This window comes from Bubalus kerabau, chromosome 6 (genome assembly GCF_029407905.1).
Source record: "Bubalus kerabau isolate K-KA32 ecotype Philippines breed swamp buffalo chromosome 6, PCC_UOA_SB_1v2, whole genome shotgun sequence".
NCBI classification, from domain to species: domain Eukaryota; kingdom Metazoa; phylum Chordata; class Mammalia; order Artiodactyla; family Bovidae; genus Bubalus; species Bubalus kerabau.
In genome coordinates this window covers 1,137,019-1,158,736 of record NC_073629.1, presented here as the reverse complement: position 1 = coordinate 1,158,736, position 21,718 = coordinate 1,137,019, and the positions used below count along the sequence as shown (strand labels likewise).

The 21,718-nt window shown below is 42.4% G+C and overlaps 1 protein-coding gene across 5 annotated transcripts in view; it reads right to left on the bottom strand.

Annotated features, from left to right (window-relative positions):
* GPR161 (G protein-coupled receptor 161) overlaps positions 1–13,343 on the bottom strand; it is a 61,352-nt gene extending 48,009 nt beyond the window's left edge. For 2 of the 5 annotated variants that reach the window (XR_008716369.1, XM_055587171.1), the window contains exon 1: positions 13,092–13,343. The gene's annotated coding sequence lies outside the window, so the exon portion shown is untranslated. Of the gene's footprint in view, positions 1–12,604; positions 12,918–13,091 lie in introns of those variants that run through there. The other 3 variants (XM_055587170.1, XM_055587168.1, XM_055587169.1) reach the window with 3 other exon arrangements.
* Positions 13,344–21,718: the final 8,375 nt, after the last annotated feature.

Genomic DNA, 21,718 nt, shown 5'->3' with positions numbered 1-21,718 from the left:
GACAACAGCTCTCTGGGGAGGCCTTAGCAGACTGAAGGTCAAGCAAGACCTCAATACAGAAATAGCTTTCTGAGCTGGACACCCAGCCTGGACCACACTACTTCCCCAGGTGGCAGAAGAGAAAAAATGCCAGCTTTCCCAGGGCAGGCTCAGGAAAGCCTCCACAGACGCTGGCCAAGGCCAGCCTGCCTGGAGCTGGGACCCCAGCAAACCCCAAAGGCATAGCTGGGTCAGATCAGGTCAGACCTGCTCAAGCTTGGTCCAAGTTGACCTGATGCTGCTGCCAGATGTTCCCGTGGTGATTTCCAGGGCAAACGGACCAAGGGTCTGGTCAGGAGCTGGTGCTCAGGCAGAGAGAAGCCAATACCACTCCCTGGAGTTCCTGACTGGTTACTCAATATCTCTACTTGGATGGCACAGGTACCACGAGCCTAACATGTCCAAAATCAGACTTCAAATCCTTTGCCTCTCAAATCTGCTCTTTCCATGTCTCTTCAACTCATGTTGTGGTATCCTCATCCTTCCAGTTGCTCAGACCCTAAACTCTGAAGTCACTCCTGACTCCTCACTTTCTCTCACATCTCCTGCCTGATCCATTAGCAAATCTACTGGCTAATGGATCTACTTTTGGAATGTATCCAGTATTCAACTATGTCTTTCTATCTCTGCTACCATCACTCTGGTCCAGGTTATGTCTTCTCTGCATTAATAAAATCGCTTTCTCACTAAAGAGAAAGCATCTGCATCCACCATTGTCCCCATCCTCAACACAGCAACCAGAGTAAGCCTGTTAAAATAGAAGTCAAAACACATGAACAAGTCACTGCTTATTCAAAACCCCCAAAGTATTCCCCTATCACTTAGAATAGGCCCTGCATGATCTGGCTCTCCACTACTGGTCCAATTTCATAATAAAAATTACTTTTTAACTGCCATTACTATTTATCAAACATATCAAGCATGTGTCCACCTCAGGGCCTTTGCACTTGCTGCTTCCTATGTCTGGAATGCCTTTATCCAAGGTATCATTGTAGGTTGCTCTCTCACTTCCTTTCAGTCTTCAAGTCACCTTTTCTGCAAAACCTTCCCAATCCACACAACCTAACATTTCATATCCCTCTCTAACATTTTATGGCCCCATTCCCTTTCTTTACTTTTCCTCCTTACTGCACGAGTATGTACTTATTTACTTATCTTGTTAATGTCTTTCTCTCACACCAGACTGTATGCTCCAAGACAGTAAGAAATCTTGGGTCTGTACATTTTGGGGTCAGCACCTAGAACAGCACCTGGCAAATGACAGGTGCCTGATATATGTGATAAATGAAAGTGTGAATTAACAGTGGAACACTGGACATCTTTGCACACAAGCCGTTATATTGCCTTTAGAGAATTATCTTTGCAGATGTAGCAAACGCTATTCATTATCCAGTCAAGAACCATCCTCCTCTTTTTCCTGTCAACAGATCCCTGACTTGATGTGGTGTACTATCAGTTTAATGCAAAAGTAATTGCGGTTTTTGCATTGTTAAAATGTATCTTTTGATACTGAAATACATTCTAAATAATAGTCACATCATTTTAATGTGCATTTATCTTTTAAATTTTTTTTTTGCTAATGACTTATCAGTTGCTGATGATTTTATCTTTATTTTAGACTATGGAACTGATGTTAGACAAAAAGCAAATTTGAAGGATTTTCTTATTTGAGTTCAAAATGGGTCATAAAGCGGCAGAGAAAACTCACAACATCAACAACACACTTGGCCCAGGAACTGCTAATGAATGTACAGTGCAGAGGTGGTACAAGAAGTTTTGCAAAGGAGACAAGAGGCTTGAAGATGAGAAGCATAGTGGCCAGCCATCAGAAGGTGACAACAACCGAGAGGCTCATCGAAGCTGATCCTCGTACGGCTACTCGAGAAGTTGCCGAAGAACTCAGTGTCAACCCTTTTACAGTTGTTCAGTATTCGAAGCAAATTGGAAAGGTGAAAGAGCTCAACAAGTGGGTGTCTCATGAGCTGGACACGCAAGCTCAGTTGCTTCAAGCATGTCCAGCTCTGTGTGACCCGAGGCACTTCAGCCTGCCAGGCTCCTCTGTCCATGGGATTCTCCAGGGCAAGAATACTGGAGTGGATTACCATGCCCTCCTCAAATGAGGAGGGGCATGGACCTCAAATCAAAAAAACTGTCATTTTTGAAGGGTTGTCTTCTCTTATTCTACACAACAATGAACCATTTCTCTACTGGATTGTGATGTGCGATGAAAAGTGGATTGTATACAACAACCAGCTCAGTGATTGAACTAAGAAGCTCCAAAGCACTTCCCAAAGCCAAAGTTGCACCTAAAAAAGGTCATGGTCACTGTTCAGTGGTCTGCTGCCCATCTGATCTACTACAACTTTCTGATCTCAGAGAAACCATGACATCTGTTCAGCAAATTGATGAGATGCACCAAAAACTGCAACGCCTGCAGCCAGCGCTGGTCCACAGGGAGGGCCCGTCCTTCCCCACAACGCCCGACTGCAGGTCTCACAACCAACACTCCAAAGTTGAATGAACTGGGCTAGGAACTTTTGCCTCATTCACCATATTCACCTGATCTCTCACCAACGGACTACCACTTCTCTGAGCATCTCGACAACTTTTTGCAGGGAAGATGCAAAACATGTCTGTATAACTGAACCACTTTGCTATATGCCTGAAACTAACACAATATTGTAAATCAGCTTTACTTCAATTTTTTAAAACACACACACACACACACACACACACACACACACACACACACACACACAAAGAGCGAGAGAGACAGGACCTCCAGTAACAATTTCCCCTTCAAAAAAGCACCAAAACCCAAGCTGATCCTTGGAAATGCCTCATTCTAGAAACACGAGTTTTATGAGTTGGTGGGGTTTTATCACCTTAAAATGTCAAACCTCTGTTTCAAACCTTTAGGCAAAATTCATGAAAATCTATCACACATCTTCCTGTATTTGAAAATAAGGTATACAGATCATAATGATTTTCATGATGACTCAAGGTCATTAAATACCAAGATAAATGGAATTCTGACCTCAGATTTCAGTGCTAATGGAATGCTCTCTTTAGGAATTTTAAAGAAGACTGCTCAGCTTCCCAGTTACTCAGCTAGGGGGTTATCCCTGTGAGTCTTTATTACATGATTGAAAACACAGTGATTCCCTCAAGCTGGGTAAGGGCAATGTGATTTCTTTTTATATTGGGTAGGCCAAAAAGTCTGTTCAGGTTTTTTTAAAAAACATCTTATAGAAAAACCTGAACTTAAAACAAAAAACAAAAAACTCTCTTAATCAATTTATTTATTTGGTTTAAAGACATGGGAATACCAGACCACCTTATCTACATTCTAAGAAAACTGTATGCAGGTCAAGAAGCAACAATCACAACAGGACGTGGAACAATTAACTGGTTCAAAATTGGGAAAGGAGCACATCAAGGTTGTACATGAACCGTGAACCTCTAGATGTTCAAGCTGGATTTAGAAAAGGCAGAGGAACCAGAGATCAAATTGCCAACATCCTTTGGATCATCGAAAAAGCAAGAGAGTTCCAGAAAAACATCTACTTCTGTTTATTGACTATGCCAAAGCCTTTGACTGTGTGGACCACAACAAACTGTGGAAAATTCTTCAAGAGATGGGAATACCAGACCACCTGACCTGCCTCCTGAAAAATCTGAATGCAAGTCAAGAAGCAACAGTTAGAACTGGACATGGAACAATAGACTAGTTTCAAATCAGGAAAGGAGTATGTCAAGGCTGTATATTGTCACCCTGCTTATTTAACTTATATGCAGAGTACATCATGAGAAATGCTGGACTGGATGAAGCACAAGCTGGAATCAAGATTGCCAAGAGAAATATCAATAGCCTCAGATATGCAGATGACACCACCCTTATGGCAGAAAGTAAAGAAGAACTAAAAAGCCTCTTGATGAAAGTGAAAGAAGAGAGTGAGAAAGTTGGCTTAAAACTCAACATTCAGAAAACTAAGATCATGGCATCCAGTCTCATCACTTCATGGCAAATAGATGGAGAAACAACGGAGACAATGACAGACTTTATTTTGGGGGGCTCTAAAAATTACTGCGGATGGTGACTGTAGCCATGATATTAAAAGCTGCTTGCTCCTTGGAAGAAAAGCTATGATAAACCTATACAGCATATTAAAAAGCAGAGACATCACTCTGCCAACAAAGATCCATACAGCCAAAGCTATGGTTTCTCCAGTAGTCATGTCTGGATGTGAGAGTTGGACCATAAAGAAGGCTGAGCACCAAAGACTTGATGCTTTCGAACTGTGGTGTCGGAGAAGGAGAAGACTCTTAACAGTCTTGGACTTCAAGGAAATCAAACCAGTCAATCTTAAAGGAAATCAGTCCTGAATATTCATTGGAAGGACTGATGCTGAAGCTGAAGCTCCAATACTTTGGCCACCTGATACAAAGATCCACCTCTTTGAAAAAGACCCTGATGCTGTGAAAGACTGAGGGCAGAAGAGGGTGATGGAGGAGATGGTTGGATGGCATTGTCAATTCAATGGACATGAGTCTGAGCAAACTTTGGGAGACGGTAAAGGACAAGGAAGCCTGGCGTGCTGCAGTCCATGGGGTCACAAAAAGTCACAAGACTGAACAACTGAACAGCAACAAACTTATTTGGCTGAGTCGGGTCTTAGTTTTGGCACATGGGGTCTTCGCTGTGGCACACAGATTCTCTACTTGTGGCACGAGGGCTTAGCTGCCATGAGGGTTCTTAGTTCCCGACCATGGTTCCAATTTGTGACCCTTCGTTGCAAGATGGATTCTTAATGACTGGACCACCAGGGAAGTCCCCTAGAATGAACTTTTTGGTCAACTCAGTACCAAGTGTGCCTTGCATATTCTGTTTCCTTTTGAAATTTTCTCTGTAATTTATTCAAACTTTGGCTGCCCTTTTCCCTATACAGAGAATATTCACCTGTAGCTCTTCTTGTCAAGCTTATTAAAGGTCTATGTAAAGTAGAAGCTGATATACTGAGGAAGGGCTTCAGTGCAAAGTTCTCCAGCTATGGCTTCTGTCAGACAGATGCCATTCCTTTCTGCACCTTTGGGAAGGTAGATTTTCTACTTCTTAGCACTTTGCCAGATAAGTGATATGCTAATTGTATTTATATGGCCCAAATGACTAAGAAAAACAAAGGCCCTTGAAATAGCTCAGAGCTTTCCATTTAACTTTAATATTTTTTTAAATGATAAAAGGGAAACTGCTGAATTTTTAAAAAAGATTGTCAAGTACTATTGGATTTTATGCCACCAGAAAGACAAATAGAAAAGTGCAGATAAATGTTACATACTGAACGACTTATATCAGAATTTTCCAAAAGCCTAAATCTAAAAAACATGAATTTCTTGAAGAGACTATAGCTATATTTGCAGATGATATTTGCACAGATCTGCATAGCAAGGCAGAGATTATTTCTTGGTTACCTTGCTTCCCTCTTATTTTTATTTCCTCTATACACTATCCTATCACACATTATCTAAGTCATGCATTCCCATACTCTGGGTGGCCGTTACTGTCTGTAGACCAAATAAAGGATGTTGCACACATATGTGAACTATTATTCTTCAATAGTAAATTCTTCACAATAAATATGCTATTGTGGTCAATAAAATTTGAATTCATCTTTTACACTGTTATTGATTCACATGAGCTCTCTGCAATTAAGCATTTTCTTTTTTCCAACTGAAGTGGTACCAAAAGCACAGGTGGATCCACACAGCCTGGCAGAGCTTGGTGATCACTATCATAAGTCCTTGCTGACATTTATACGAATAACATCTGAAGGTGCTTACATCTACCTTAGCTGCAAAAGTCTCAAGAAGCCTTTCTGGAACATCCCATCCTCACAATGACCCTGATCACCCTTTACATCTAGTTCTTTAATATTATCTTTTCAGACATGCCTGTCTTAGCAAAAATTTTTTATTTTAGGTGAGTATGCTTTCCCTTGCAGATGGATTATAAATTCCTCCTCAGTTTCCCCTTTGAATTCCCAACAGTACTTTGAATGTGGGATTTTATGTCTCCCCAACTCATAGTAATATCCATTTTGATCTGATATTCAATAGAAAGAACATGTTTTTCAGAATCTTAACTAAACCTCGGTTTGAATTTCATGTGACTACATGCTATCTCCTAACTCTCTGAGCCTCAGTTTCTCCAAAAAGATCAAAACAGTGGAATTAACCAACTTCATATGATTACCAAGGAGAATATATGAAGTAACATGTGTGAAAGCAGCTAGTGGAGTGACTGTCAGGAGATAAACTTAAAAAATGTTTAAGAAAGCTACTTAGGACATGAAAAGAAAACTCAATTCTCCTTTTCCCATTCAAATTTTAATTAAAACCAAAGAGGTTTCATTTGACCACTAAGTGAATAAAAGAGAGGAGAGAAAGTCTGTTGAGAAAGACTGAGAAATGGAAACACGTCTACTCCTCTGGGGGCTCAGGGCTGACAGCTCAGCATGAAAGCTCAGCCAAGAGCTCCACTGCTTGGCGACCACTAAGGCTCAGCTCCAGCTGAGTTGGGCTCTCAGGCACCCAGGTGACCAGCTGGCTGAAAACCATGCAATTTTAATTTACCTACATCTGTGGTGAGGGGAACTGATATTCCAGGCCACAACCCCTTCCCTCAAAGAGCAAATCTCATCTTTTAAAGCTAAAGATAGAATCAGGATGGCTGGGAGGGTCTGAAAATGTCTAATTAGATAATAATCAAACTCAGTTACTACCCCCATATTTTACAAGAGTGGTTCTCAAGGAGGGCTGATTTTGCCTCCACTTCCACTTCAAGAGATATTGGGCAATTTCTGGAAACGTCTTTGGTTGTCACATCTCAGGGGATGCTACTGGCATCTAAGGCCAAGGATGCTGCTAAACATCCCATAATGCACTGGGAAAGCCTCTTGCTCGCCCCCAACAAAGAATTATCCAGCCTAATATGTCAGTGGTGCTGAAGTTAAGAAAGCCTGTTCTATAGGAGTAATTGGGTTCATTCTACTCGTTCCTACGTACAGTAAACGAACAGATCAAGAAAAATAAAACTCCCTCCATAAACAAATTTACATACATGCTCCAAGAAGACAATAGACAGAAGCTATGTTGAGAATAAGGCTGAGTTGATTACTTCTGTCACAAGATAACTAATGATTACTATGCTACTTGGTTTTACCCTTTATTATTTGTTTTACTCATTATCCTCATTCCAGTTCAGTTCAGTCTCTCAGTTGTGTCTGACTCTTTGTGACCCCATGAACTGCAGCACACCAGGCCTCCCTGTCCATCACCAACTCCCAGAGTTCACCCAAACCTATGTCCATTGAGTCGATGACGCCATCCAATGATCTCATCCTCTGTCGTCCCCTTCTCCTCCTGCCCTCAATCCTTCCCAGAATCAGGGTTTTCAAATGAGTCAGCTCTTCGCATCAGGTGGCCAAAGTATTGGGGTTTCAGCTTCAGCAGCAGTCCTTCCAATGAATATTCAGGACTGATTTCCTTTAGGATGGACTGGTTGGATCTCCTTGCAGTCGAAGGGACTGAAGAGTTTTCTCCAACACCATAGTTCAAAAGCACCAATTCTTCGGCGCTCACCTTTCTTTATAATCCAACTCTCACATACATACATGACCACTGGAAAAACCACAGCCTTGACTAGACAGACCTTTGTCGACAAAGTAATGTCTCTGCTTTTCAATATGCTGTCTAGGTTGGTCATAACTTTCCTTCCAAGGAGTAAGTGTCTTTTCTTTTTTTTTTTTTTTCCTTTAAAAAAATTTTTTTTAATTTTTAAACTTTACAAAATTGTATTAGTTTTGCCAAATATCAAAATGAATCCACCACAGGTATGGCTGCAATCACCATCTGCAGTGATTTTGGAGCCCAGAAAAATAAAGTCTGACATTGTTTCCACTGTTTCCCCATCTATTTGCCACAAAGTGATGGGACCGGATGCCATGATCTTAGTTTTCTGAATGTTGAGCTTTAAGCCAACTTTTTCACTCTCCTCTTTTACTTTCATCAAGAGGCTCTTTAGTTCTTCTTCACTTTCTGCCATAAGGGTGGTGTCATCTGCATATCTGAGGTTTTTGATATTTCTCTTGGCAATCTTGATTCCAGCTTGTGCTTCCTCCAGCCCAGCATTTCTCATGATGTACTCTGCATATAAGTTAAATAAGCAGGTGACAATATACAGCCTTGACGTACTCCTTTCCCAATTTGGAACCAGTCTGTTGTTCCATGTCCAGTTCTAACTGTTGCTTCCTGACCTGCATACAGGTTTCTCAAGAGGCAGGTCAGGGGGTCTGATATTCCCATCTCTTTGAGAATTTTCCACAGTTTATTGTGATCCACATAGTCAAAGGCATTGGCATAGTCAATAAAGCAGAAATAGATGTTTTTCTGGAACTCTCTTGCTTTTCCCATGATCCAACAGATCAGATCAGATCAGATCAGTCGCTCAGTTGTGTCCGACTCTTTGTGATCCCATGAATCACAGCACACCAGGCCTCCCTGTCCATCACCAACTCCCGGAGTTCACTCAGACTCACGTCCTTCGAGTCAGTGATGCCATCCAGCCATCTCATCCTCTGTTGTCGCCTTCTCCTCCTGCCCCCAATCCCTCCCAGCATCAGAGTCTTTTCCAATGAGTCAACTCTTCGCATGAGGCGGCCAAAGTACTGGAGTTTCAGCTTTAGCATCATTCCTTCCAAAGAAATCCCAGGGCTGAGCTCCTTCAGAATGGACTGGTTGGATGTCCTTGCAGTCCAAGGGACTCTCAAGAGTCTTCTCCAACACCACAGTTCAAAAACATCAATTCTTGGGCACTCAGCCTTCTTCAGAGTCCAACTCTCACATCCATACATGACCACAGGAAAAACCATAGCCTTGACTACACAAAACTTTGTTGGCAAAGCAATGTCTCTGCTTTTGAATATGCTGTCTAGGTTGGTCATAACTTTCCTTCCAAGGAGTAAGTGTCTTTTAATTTCATGGCTGCAGTCACCATCTGTAGTGATTTTGGAGCCCAGAAAAATAAAGTCTGACATTGTTTCCACTGTTTCCCCATCTATCTCCCATGAAGTGATGGGACCGGATGCCATGATCTTTGTTTTCTGAATGTTGAGCTTTAAACCAACTTTTTCACTCTCCACTTTCACTTTCATCAAGAGGCTTTTGAGTTCCTCTTCACTTTCTGCCATAAGGGTGGTGTCATCTGCATATCTGAGGTTATTGATATTTCTTCTGGCCATCTTGACTCCAGCTTGTGCTTCATCCAACCCAGCATTTCACATGATGTATTCTGCATAGAAGTTAAATAAGCAGGGTGACAATATACAGCCTTGATGTACTCCTTTCCTGATTTGGAACCAGTCTGTTGTTCCATGTCCAGTCCTAACTGTTGCTTCTTGACCTGCATACAGGTTTCTCAGGAGGCAGGTCGGGTGGTCTGGTATTCTCATCTCTTTTAGAATTTTCCACAGTTTGTCGTGACCCACACAGTCAAAGGCTTTTGCATAGTCAATAAAGCAGAAGTAGATGCTTTTCTGGAACTCTCTTGCTTTTTCTATGATCCAACAGATGTTGGCAATTTGACCTCTGGTTCCTCTGCCTTTTCTAAATCCAGCTTGAACATCTGGAAGTTCATGGTTCACATACTGTTGAAGTCTGGCTTGGAGAATTATGAGCATTACTTTGCTAGCGTGTGAGATGAGTGCAACTGTGCTATAGTTTGAGCATTCTTTGGCATTGCCTTTCTTTGGGATTGGAATGAAAACTGACCTTTTGCAGTCCTGTGGCCACTGCTGAGTTTTCCAATTTTGCTGTCATATTAAGTACAGCACTTTCATACCATCATCTTTTAGGATCTGAAATAGCTCTACCAGAATTCCACTATCTTTGTTCCTAGTGATGCTTCCTTAGGCCCACTTGACTTTGCATTCCAGGATTTCTGGTGCTAGGTGAGTGATCATGCCATTGTGGTTATCTGGGTCCCAAAGATCTTTTAGTAATGTGAAGATCTGGGTCATGAAGACCAAAATGTGGTCCACTGGAGAAGGGACTGAAATGGCAAACCAGTTCAGTATTCTTGCCTTGAGAACTCCATGAATAGTATGAAAAGGCAAAAAGATATGACGCTGAAAGATGAACTCCCCAGGTCAGTAGGTGCCCAATATGCTACTGGAGAAGAGTGGAGAAATAACTCCAGAAAGTAAAGAGACACAGCCAAAGCAAAACAACGCCCAGTTGTGGATGTGACTGGTGATAGAAGTAAAGTCCGATGCTGTAAAGAACAATATCGCATAGGACAGAATGATCTCTGTTCATTTCCAAGGCAAACCATTCAATATGTTTACTATAGCATTGATAATAGATGAAGCTGGAAAAAAAATCTCAAAGCCCCTCAATAGGAAAATGTTTAAATGAATTCTGGTGAATCTATACTATAAAATACTATGTAGCCATTAAAAAGAATGAAGTATATCTATGTTATTGGCATTAGAAGACAACCAAGTCTGATTATTAAGTCAAAAAATTAAGTCATGGAGCATATAATTATATATGATCCCCATTTATGTATTTTTAAAGGCATATCCAAAATACTAAGATTGGTCCTAAAGTTGGAAATGCAAATAGTACTTTATCATGTTTTATAATATAATATCAATAAACTATATATTATGCATTCATATTCACCTCTATTTCCAGATTTGTTAAACTGGCTAACAAAAACTAGTTGAAAGTATTCTCTTGGTGCAGGACTAGAATCACAGAGGAGATCAGTACTAGTACTGGCTGAATGAATGAAGTATTGAGTCATAAAGTCAATCCTTACTCCAAATTCCAGGTAGCACTACCTCCAACTTTGTTGATGTTTGTTGATCTCAAAGAAAAACAGCAAGAAAACATCACTTCTGCCCTCCAGTTATGCTTTATTGCTTCTCAGAATGACAGCAAGTACTTCCTAAGGTTGCAAGCTGGCAGTCTGCAGGCTACAACGAACCTACACACATGATTTGGTTGCCCAGCATATTTTGAAAACTGTTTTGAATTAGTTGCCAATTTTAAAAACATGGAGCTTCTTCCTTAAAAATTTGCAACTTTCCACCCCCCGCCTCCCCCATTTCAGATTAAGCAAAGTGCTAGAACCTTGTCACACCTGCTATCTCTTTACAGAAGGTATGTTCTACACACAGCCCCCACATAGCCATTCTGCACTCAGGCTTACTGACTAGTCCCAGCAGAGTTTACATCACAGAACTGTACCTCCTTTGGGTGGCATTTAGATCAGCTCCAGTTCACCCCATTCTGTCTTTCACAGAACCCAAGCAACAACTCCAACCCTCTAAACACATGGCCAGGCCTCATTTCTGACTCCCCCTGCACAGGGCTGCAACATAAAGAAAATGATTTGACTACTTGAGGTTTGGACTTAGTTTCTAAATGCCAAGCAGGCCTCCTTGTGAAAAGTTCCTATTCTTCCCATCAAGGTGGTGGAGTTGTAGGGCAAGGAAAATCCTGAGTTCAAGGACCCACCTGTGTTGGAGCCCATGTGAAAAGTACTGCTAAGTCAAAAGACCTGAGTACAATCTTGGCTCCTTACTTGCTGAGCAGAGTACTTTTCTTGAGTCTCAGTTTCCCCACCTGTAAAAGCTGTGAATAACACTTCAGAGGGCTGTTACATGAATGAAATTTAAAAGTGTGTATTACAGTGCTTGGAAGCATCTTAGAAGTATAAAACGAGTGTAGTCTAAGACAGGAAAAGAGAGGCACTGTGGAAGAAGTGACTGAAATGGGTGGCTGAATTCCAGTTAAAGAGAGTTGTGCGATCTGAGGTACTTCCCACCATCTCTCTCTGCTGGTGGCCTGGGAAATGCCTTTCCTCACCCATCTCAGTAGCCACGAGGGATTATGAGGGAAAGCCATCTAATATTTTTCGATGCAGCAGCTCTCCAAAGCTCATTTCTGGGTCCAGGTCACAGGTGGAAAAGACGCTGGGCTGAGTCACTGTTGGCTGGATGGGGAGGGGGCACAGTGATGCTCACTCCACCACCACCACCACCTCGAGCCTCCCCTCAAACACATATCTCAACATCAAGGAACCAAAGTCATTTCCCTCCAAAACCACACCACATTCACAGGGAGGAGGTGCTTTCAGGGCTCTTGAAAGCACTGACAAACGGATGAAAGGTACAATAAAAAAAAAAAAAAACAACAGTCTCAAAGATGTGCGATAAACTGATAACGCACCGCTGTGTGGTTACGAGAGCAGACCTCAGAACATCAGTTATTCAGTAGACATTCTTATCCCACATGCCTTTGTCAAAAGGTTTGGACCAGGGCTAAGCTCTGGCCCAGAAGGCGGGCCAAGTACCCCCAAACTAACCGAATCTCCGTGGGCAGACCTGAAGAGCAGAGACGCCTACCCGGCGGCGCCCAGGTGGGCCGGGCGACTTCTGGGCGCACCTTCCGTCCAGCTCGGGAGACAGCGCCCAGAGCCCCGACCGAGGATGCAGCTCACCTGGTCCTCACGGATTTCGGCTAAGGGTCGAGGCCGCTTCGCCCCGCACACCTGTCCCGGGGGGGACCTTCAATCCCGTCGGCCCAGGGGGCACGGGGTCGCACCGCTGTCCTCCCTTTCCGGGGGTCTGAGAAAGGGGCTTCCGGCAGCGAGGCAGAAGCCAGGCGGGCTAGTGGGAAGGGCCTCTCAGAAGCCCCTGGCCGCAGGAGAGGGGCGCGCCTTCAAGATCTTCCCACAAAGAGCCCCGGGTCCTCGAAGCAAAGCGGCGTGCGCGAGGAAGATAACTCCCTACCTCCAAGGGGCGCGGAGATAAAAAAAAAAAAAAAAAAAAAAAAAGCGCCGTGGGGGCGGGGAGGCGTGGGGGAAGGGGGCGCGGAGACCCCGTCTGGCCTGCACCCCCGCGCCCTCCCGCACGGCACAAAGAACTCGGCCCCGCTCCATCCCTGCCAGCGCCCCACTTCCCGCCCGCGCCCCGGCGGGTACTCACCCAGAGGCCGCCGCCGCGGCAGCTCAGGGCCGGGTCGGCCCGAGCCGCCTCCCCGCCTCCGTCGCCGCCGCGGCAGCAGCTTCCTTCCTCCCGGCCGCGCTCGGGGACCGGAGGTTTCGGGTTTCACCCCGCGGAGCCCCGCTTCGCTCCTCCCGCCGCCGGGCCGCCAGCACGCGTACCCGGCCAGAACACAGACCGAGTAACTTTGCGGCGCGAGCGCCGCCCGCCCCTTCTCCGCCGTGCCGAGCCCCTCCGCCCGCGGGCCCTCCGAATCCCCCGCGCCCCGCACGGCCCCGCCCGGCTCCGCGCGCCGCCGCCCCTGCCCGCCCCGGCGCCGCCGCTTCCCATCCCTCACACCCCTTCCTTTCGCGCTTGCCCTCCCTCCCGGCCACTCTTCCATTTCTTCCCACGGTCGGCCTCAGCTGCTGCTCTTTGTCTCGCCCCTACCCTCTCGGCCCGTAAACCTTTGTGGTCCCTCCTCGGGCCTTCCCTGAATCCCGTTCCTCCGTCCCAGTTCCAGCTGTTAGGACGTCGCCTTTGCCATTCTCTCTGCAATGCACTTATACTTTCGGATTCTTCCCGTAGGCTCCGCACAGTCCCATTCTCCTCCTCCATTCTCGCCGCGGACGACTCCTGGCATCTTCTTTCCTGCTCACCTTTCATTCATCCAGCCAACGTGCCTGAGCATCTGCCTGGTGCCAGGCACTGTCCCGCACCCTGGGAATATCACAGTGAATCCACCCGCGAAACCAGCCTTTGAGGATCCCACAACTCCCGAGAGTGGGAGGGTGAATGTAAACAGACCTTTTCGTGGCTACTCTCTACCTCTGAGCCAAAGCCAGGGAACAGTAATTACAATACACAGACCAGGGTGCTGCCGGTTCAGGGGACAAAACAGTTCCTTCTCATATGTGGTTTCCCCCCCTTCCTCAGTTCCCATGTTCTGTAGCATTTCTAGCCTCATGCGTTTTCTGTGCAGCAGTCTTAATAAAAAGACAAAAAGTTGAAGCATACAATAGAACTGCTTTAAAAATGAAGGTAGAGAAGGAAGAAAAAGAAAGAAACGAAAGGGAGAGGAAAGGGATAGCAAATGAATCAGGTAAGTAGTTATAAAGCCCAGTTCACCAAACTCCAGCAAAACTGATGCTATGCCCAGAACAGGATTCAAATAACTCTGAAATCCATCCACTTTGATAAATGTATTAGTTAGTCCCTTGTCTACAAGTTGGCACTGTGGGAGCTGCTTCCTTATTAATATTAGGCCACTGAGTTACCATTTTAGAATGATAATTTACTATCTAGCACCTGCCAAACACCCAGCTTGTCCTCAGGGACAAAGGAAATAATAGGGACACAAAAGGTACATGGATGCCTGAATATTCCTATGGGACAGCTGCTTTATTTGGTCAAAAACTGGAAGCTGAAATTCCACACAGAATCTAGGTCACCAGCAAGCCAGATGCTTGAAAGACCTTAAAGCAGTCTGTTCTTGAGGGTATTTTAGACTTTTATTCTGAAATCCCCGTTTATTTTTTTAATTTGCATTGGCTCAGGCACTGGCTAAGCGCTGTTACCCTGAGAGTCATTTAACCTTCCCGAATCTCAGCTCTCAGCTTATTCATATATAAAATAGGCCTACTCACACCTGCCTATCTGTAGAGTTAGAAAGACGAAATGAGATAATGGAAGTAAATCCTCAATGCTATAGAGAGCTAAACCCTTTTGAAAGTTGGCATTCAAGTAAGATCTGGTAATATATGCCATAGACTGGCATGGAGACAATGAGAATCAAAAACAGTTATGGCTCTTTCAGCTCTGTATCCACCCATGATGCAAAAGATGTCCTTCCCAAACTTACTCTATTTCATTTTGAACTCTTCAACTGAAAGCAGTTTTTTTCTCCTGCTGCTCATTATCAAATATGTTATTTATCACAAAGGCGTTTCCTCCCATAGCTCATAAAGTGAGAACTTACTGTGCATTCAAGAATAGAAACTGCTACCAAAAAGTGCATTTTTTTCAATTGCTCTCTCAAGATTTTTTTCCTTCTTCTAAAGCTAATATTGAGCTATTAGCAGTATTCAGTCAAACACAGCAAAATGGAAAAAATATTATTTCACTATATATCACTGTATAGATTACAGTCATGTGAAAAACATGACATTGATTTTGTGCAAGGATTAATTTTTAAACAAAAGATGTGTAATAATTTTCTTCTTCCAAATCAGTTTCATTAGCCATTTCACTTGGGGTTCCCCAAAGACTTCTGAACTAAGATAATGAGAGGCCTCATCCAAGTGAATCTTAAATGCTGGATGAAGAATCTACCTATGATGACTCATCAATGATATGAAATTTTTTTTTTTATAGAATTTCATTTACTTTTATTTTTGGCTGTGCTGGGCCTTCATTGTGGTGCACAGATTTCTCTAGTTGTGGTGCACAGGCTTCTCAAGTTGTGACATATGGGCTTAGTTGCCCAGTGGCAGGTGGGCTCTTAGTTCCCCCTCCAGGGATCAAATGTGCGTCCCCTGCATTGGAAGATGGATATTTTACCCCTGTAGCTCCAGGGACGTCCTTATAATATCTTTTCAAGACAGCACTTTACATAAAGCTAGTCAGAACAAAACTGGGAAATATATTGTGTGTTCCACGTGGAGTATTATTCCCTCACTCTTTACATCAAATTCTTTTTACCCTTGACATCTCAGTTTAAATGTCTTCCCTGAGCAATCTAAATAACATTTTCTAACCTCTGCTCTCTCTTAGAGCCACAATTTAAAATTTATCCCAATTATTATATATATATATTTGTTTATTTGTTTATAATATAGCTATACTTGTAGACATAATGGAGAAGGCAATGGCAACCCACTCCAGTACTCTTGCCTGAAAAATCCCATGGACGGAGGAGCCTGGTAGGCTGCAGTCCATGGGGTCACACAGAGTCGGACACGACTGAAGCAACTTAGCACCAGCAGCAGTAGACATAAATTCCATGATGTCAGGAGCCCTGTTTTATTTACCACTCTAGGACCAGGGCCTAACCCAATAAAACATTTAAAATATATCGATGAAAAAATAAAAATAAAGTATGCCTTCAGGGGCCTTGGTTCTCAAACTTTGGAATATATAAGGATCCCTTGGAGATTTCTTATACAACACCAAAAGTTCAAGTGACAGAAGTTTGATAGGTTGGATTTCAAAAAAAATTTAAAACTTTATGCTTCCTAGAACACCATCAAGAAAACAAAAAGATAGCTCACAGGATGGGATAAATTATTTTCACATCATATATCTAATAAAGGACATGCATCCAGAATATATAAAGAACTTCTACAACTCAATAATAAGATGGTAAACATATCCATTTTTTAAATGGGTGAAGGGTCTGAACTTACATTTCTCTGAAGAAGATATATAAATGGTCAATAAGCACATACAAAGCTACTGGACATCATTAATCATTAGGGAAATGAATATCAAAACATCAAGCTTCCACCTTCAGACTCACAAGGATGGCTATGATGAGAAACACAATAAGTACTGTGCAAGATACAGAGAAATTAGAACACTTGCATGTTACTGATGGGATTGTCAAATGATGCAATCACTTTAGAAAACAGTTTGTTCCTCAGGGTGGCAAACATGAAGTTACCATATGACCCAGTAAGTTCACTTCTGGATATCTAACCAAGAGAAATAAAAACATACACCCACACAAAAATATATGAACATTCATAGCAGCATTATTCATAATAGCCAAAAAGTGGGAACAACCCAAATGTCTGTTAATGGATGAACATATAGACAGAATGTGGCCTATTCATACAATGGAATATTATTCAGCCATAACAAGGAATGAAGTGCTGAAATGCTAAGTGAAAGAAGCCAGACACAAAAGGCCACATATTGTGTGATTCCATTCAAATGCAATATCTGAAATAGGTAAGTCTAAAGGGAGAAAGAAATTAGTTATTGCCTAGGACTGGAGGTGGAGCGGTTTAGTAGTGATTGCTAAAGGGGTTCAAGGTATCTTTTGGAGATGATGAAAATGTTTTAAAGTTTGATCATGTGATACTTGCAAAACTGTGAATATATGAAAAGAGTGAATTCTGCATTTTAAATGCATGAAATTTATGGTATGTAAATTATGTCTCAATAAAGCTCTTTTAGAAATCAAAAGAATCCCTTGGGGAATTTGTTAAGCTGCTGAGTTGCAGGCTGCATTCCCAGAGATAGACTCTTCAGGAGTTGTGGGTAGCTGCTGTTTCCTGTTTAGCATCTAGTCCCTCTCCTGCAGGCAGTATACCCTCAAATTTCCTTTGGAAAACCATTGCTTCTTCCTGAGGTCAGCCAGGGGGTTTACATAAGGATTGACCTCTCCTCCAGCTCCAGGAGTGGACTTCCATCCTTCTCAACCACATGATTGGTTCAGGCATGGAGACCGGTCAGAATGAAGCCTCAAGGACATTTTGCTGAGAATACTGGGTGGAACCAAAACTTAGGAAAGAGTACTGATGAGCATGTGCTAAGGGATAAGAAATAGGAGAATTTAGGTCGTGACTAACCTATTAGATCCTGGATGAGGCCTTCCCTCAAGTTGATGTAGTCTTGAACCCATCATTTACAGGACCCAATAAATATTTTTTAATTAAGTCTATATGGGTTTAATTCCTCTGTTACTTGGAACAAAAAGCGTATAACTCAATATGTGGTTCTCAATATGACATTTTAGAAATCATGGGAACGTTTGGGAGTTGTCACAATGATTAGAGGGCACTCCTGGCATTTAGTGAATGGGGTCAAGGATACTAAACATCTTGCAGTACATGGGACCATCCTAGGCAAAAAGAACAATTCCTCTCACCTGTGACTTTTGAAGGACCCACAAATGATTAAAAAAAAAAAAAAACCTGTTTCACATCATTTTCTGAGTCTGCTGCTGCTGTAGCTGCTGCTAAGTCACTTCAGTCGTGTCCAACTCTGTGTGACCCCATAGACGGCAGCTCACCAGACTCCCCCGTCCCTGGGATTGTCCAGGCAAGAACACTGGAGTGGGTTTTCTGAGTCTAGAATCAGACTATTTTAATCTGAGCACGAAGGTGTATTTGCTTTTTTGTTTGGCATGGTTTTGTTATACACCAGTTTGTTCAGAAATGCCATTACTGTATTGGCCTCCCCCATGGCTCAGCCTGCATTGCAGGACATGCAGGAAGATCCCTTGGAATCTTGGGCACAGCAACCCACTCCAGTATTCTTGCCTGGAGAATTCCATGGACAGAGGAACCTGGTGGGCTCTGGTTCATAGGGTTACAAAGAGTCAGACACGACTGAGGCAACTGAGTACACATGCATGCATACATTACTGTGTAAGTTGAGGGAAGAGTGTACTTTGATTTCTTCAGATGTCACCAAGACTTCTTCATCAGTTTGGAAAATCACTGCTACTCATGGTATTGGGTTTACCAGTGCAAGTTAGGTGACCAATTCTGCATTTTTGTACCTCAGATTCACAGTGATCCTATCTATAATTGCAAGTGTCTGACCACTTCGTGGTGTCATCTAGTCGGGTTAACATACTGAAATGAGTAGAGTTTTGTTGTTCATTCATTCATTCGTTCAACAACTGTTTTCTGAGTACCCACTTTATGTCAGTAAACAAGAAAGACAAAAATCCTTGAGTTCATGGAGCTAATTTTGGATGGAGAAGACACTATAAAAAAATAAAATATATTCTGTTTTCAGTAATGATAAGTGCTTAGAAAGGGAATAAAGTGGAGAAGGGAAAATGAAGTCTCAGGAGTAGGGATGGGGCATGAATAAGTTGGTTATGGAAAATTTCATTTAGAAGTCATCTCTTGAGAAAAAGACTTGAAGTGAGGGAGTCAGCCAAGTGGACATCTGGGAAAGAGTGTTTCGGGCATGGAGTGTTTCAGTGCAAAGGCCCTAAAGATGCAAACATCCTTAGGCTGTTAAAGGGAAAGTGAGACTAGTGTAGCTAATCTATTACTAGTAGACTAGTGTAGCTAGACTACTAAAGTAGAAAAATAGGACTGAGTTCAGAGAAGAAATAGGAGGCCAGATGGTACAACATCTTATAGATGCTTTGGCTTTTCTCTGGGTGAGGAAAGTTATGGATAGAAATATGATATAATCACTCATTATCATTGTTAACAGTGAAAGTGGAAGTCGCTCCGTTGTGTCCAACTCTTTGTGACCTGATGGACTATACAGTTCATGGAATTTTCCAGGCCAGAGTACTGCATTGGGTAGCCGTTCCCTTCTCCAGGGGATCGTCCAAGTCCAGGGATTGAATCCAGGTCTCCTGCATTGCAGGCAGATTCTTTACCAGCTGAGCCACTAGGGAAGCCCTCTTGTTAACATTAAAAGTATCATTTTAAAGTTTCAAAATTCTATATGTAAGTAGGTTATGTTATTATAAATTTAATTTCAGGATACTAAAAGGTTGTTATCAAATATTTGTTATTTGTGTAAAAAGGTGTGTTAGATTTGAGAAATGTTCCTCTAACAAATATGGCAGTTCTAGGATTGAACTCCAGGATTCCGTATCTTGTCTGATACCCCCAGGTTATCCTGATGCATAGAAGTAGGACCCATAAGTTGAGGAACAAGCCTTCAAACCTACAGCTTACTTCTTCTTTTGTGATATCTTATACATAAGTAGTTTTCTTTTCTGCCTTTGAATTGTGTATGCTTACAGAAATGTTGGAGGAGTCTTACAAAAGTAGACATGAACACAATACGACTGATAAAACAGCTCCAGCAAACTGAAAGCCAGGAAAGGAACAGAGAGCAAATGTCCCCAGAAATCAATTTCACAGGGGCGGGTTTTATTCTAGGTGGCGTCTACCTGTGAGTGAAGCCATCCAAATGCATACACACTCACACACACTGCTATGGACTGAATGTTTTTGTTCCCCAAAATTCATTTGTGGGAGCCTAATCCCCAGTATTGGAGAAGGAAATGGCAACCTGCTCCAATATTCTTGTGTGGAAAATCCCATAACAGAGGAGGCTGAAGGGCTACAATCCATGAAGTCACAAAAGAGTTAGACACGAGTTAGTGACTGAACAACAACAACCCTCAATATGGTACTTGGATGTGGTGCCTTTGAGAGGTAGTTAGGTCAAGAGGATGGAACCCTTATGAATGGGATTAGTGCCCCTATAAGAAGAGACACAAGAGAACTTGGCTTCTCTCTCTCTCTACTCCCCACCTAGCGAAGATACAAAAAGATAATCATATGCAAATCAGAAAGCAGATCCTCATAGACACAAGATCTTCTGATACCTTGATATTGGACTTCCCAGCCACTCAATAAATATTATATGAACTATGTTCCCCGCTGCTCCCTCTGCAGCTTCAGCATCTCTCAGTCGGACCTGTATACACAGTGCCTATCTCCGAGTGCAGTAGAACAGAGAAGCATCCAAAGAGCTCTGATATTCCAGTCCCAAACCACTTTAGTAAATGGTAAAAATGATTTCTGGTTAATATATAGTATATAGTTTCAAAATAAGTGAGCCTTCTCTAGTATGACCTTTATTAGATTGTAATATTAAAATACTTATTTTCTGAATTATCTGTTCATTAGTAATATTATTTACCAGTGATCTTTTTTTTTTTTACAGTTTATTTATTTATAGATAATGCTAAACTGGGACAATCTCTTTGCCAAATATCTCAATTTAAGATTGATGATATTTTGCTAGAATAAAACTTTAGGTAACAGTCATTTCCACAAGCCAATAAAAGTATCTCTAGCTATCCATGTAGTAGAATATACAAGACAAAAATAATGAAATAAATCTATCTTTGCTGACATGGGAAGTCACCTGTGATATAGTAAATTTAAAACTTCCAGAAAACATACAAGCAGTAAGATTCCATTTTTGTAAACATGTTTGCGTCTGTGTGCATGTTTGTATGTGCACTAAAAGAAGTCTTATTGCTATTGTCTGAAGAGCAGGAAGAGTATACACCTGTTGACCTTAAAAATGAAATAGTGGGTTATTTTACCAGCAAAAACAAGCTCATTTGGGACTAGCAGAGAATTGTAAGTTGAGCAAGCCAGGGGAGCAGTAGCAGACAGGGTCAGACAAGAAAGAAATAAAAGAGAAGGAGGTATTTTTATAGGACATCACAGCTCATGGTGAGGACTTTGACTTCTACTAGGAATGAAATTGGGAGAAATCTGAACAGAGGATCATGTGTCTTGGACCATGATGCTATCAGCTAAGGAAGTAAGAAAGAGTTGGATTCTGGCTGTATTTTATAAGTATTAAGTGAAAGTTGCTCAGTTGTGTCTGACTCTTTGCGATCCCATGGACTACGTGTAGCTCACCAGGCTCCTCTGTCCATGAAATTCTCCAGGCAAGAATATTGAAGTGGGTTGCCATTCCCTTCTCCAGGGGATCTTTCCAATCCAGGGATTGAACCCAGGTCTCCTGCATTGGTAGGCAGATTCTTTACTGTCTGAGCCACCAGGGAACCCCATTTTATAAGCAGAGGTAATATGAATTCTTTATCTATTGGATGTAGGGTTTAAGAAAAGAAAAAAGTGTCAAGGTTAACTCCAGGGCTATTATGCTGAGCAGCAGGA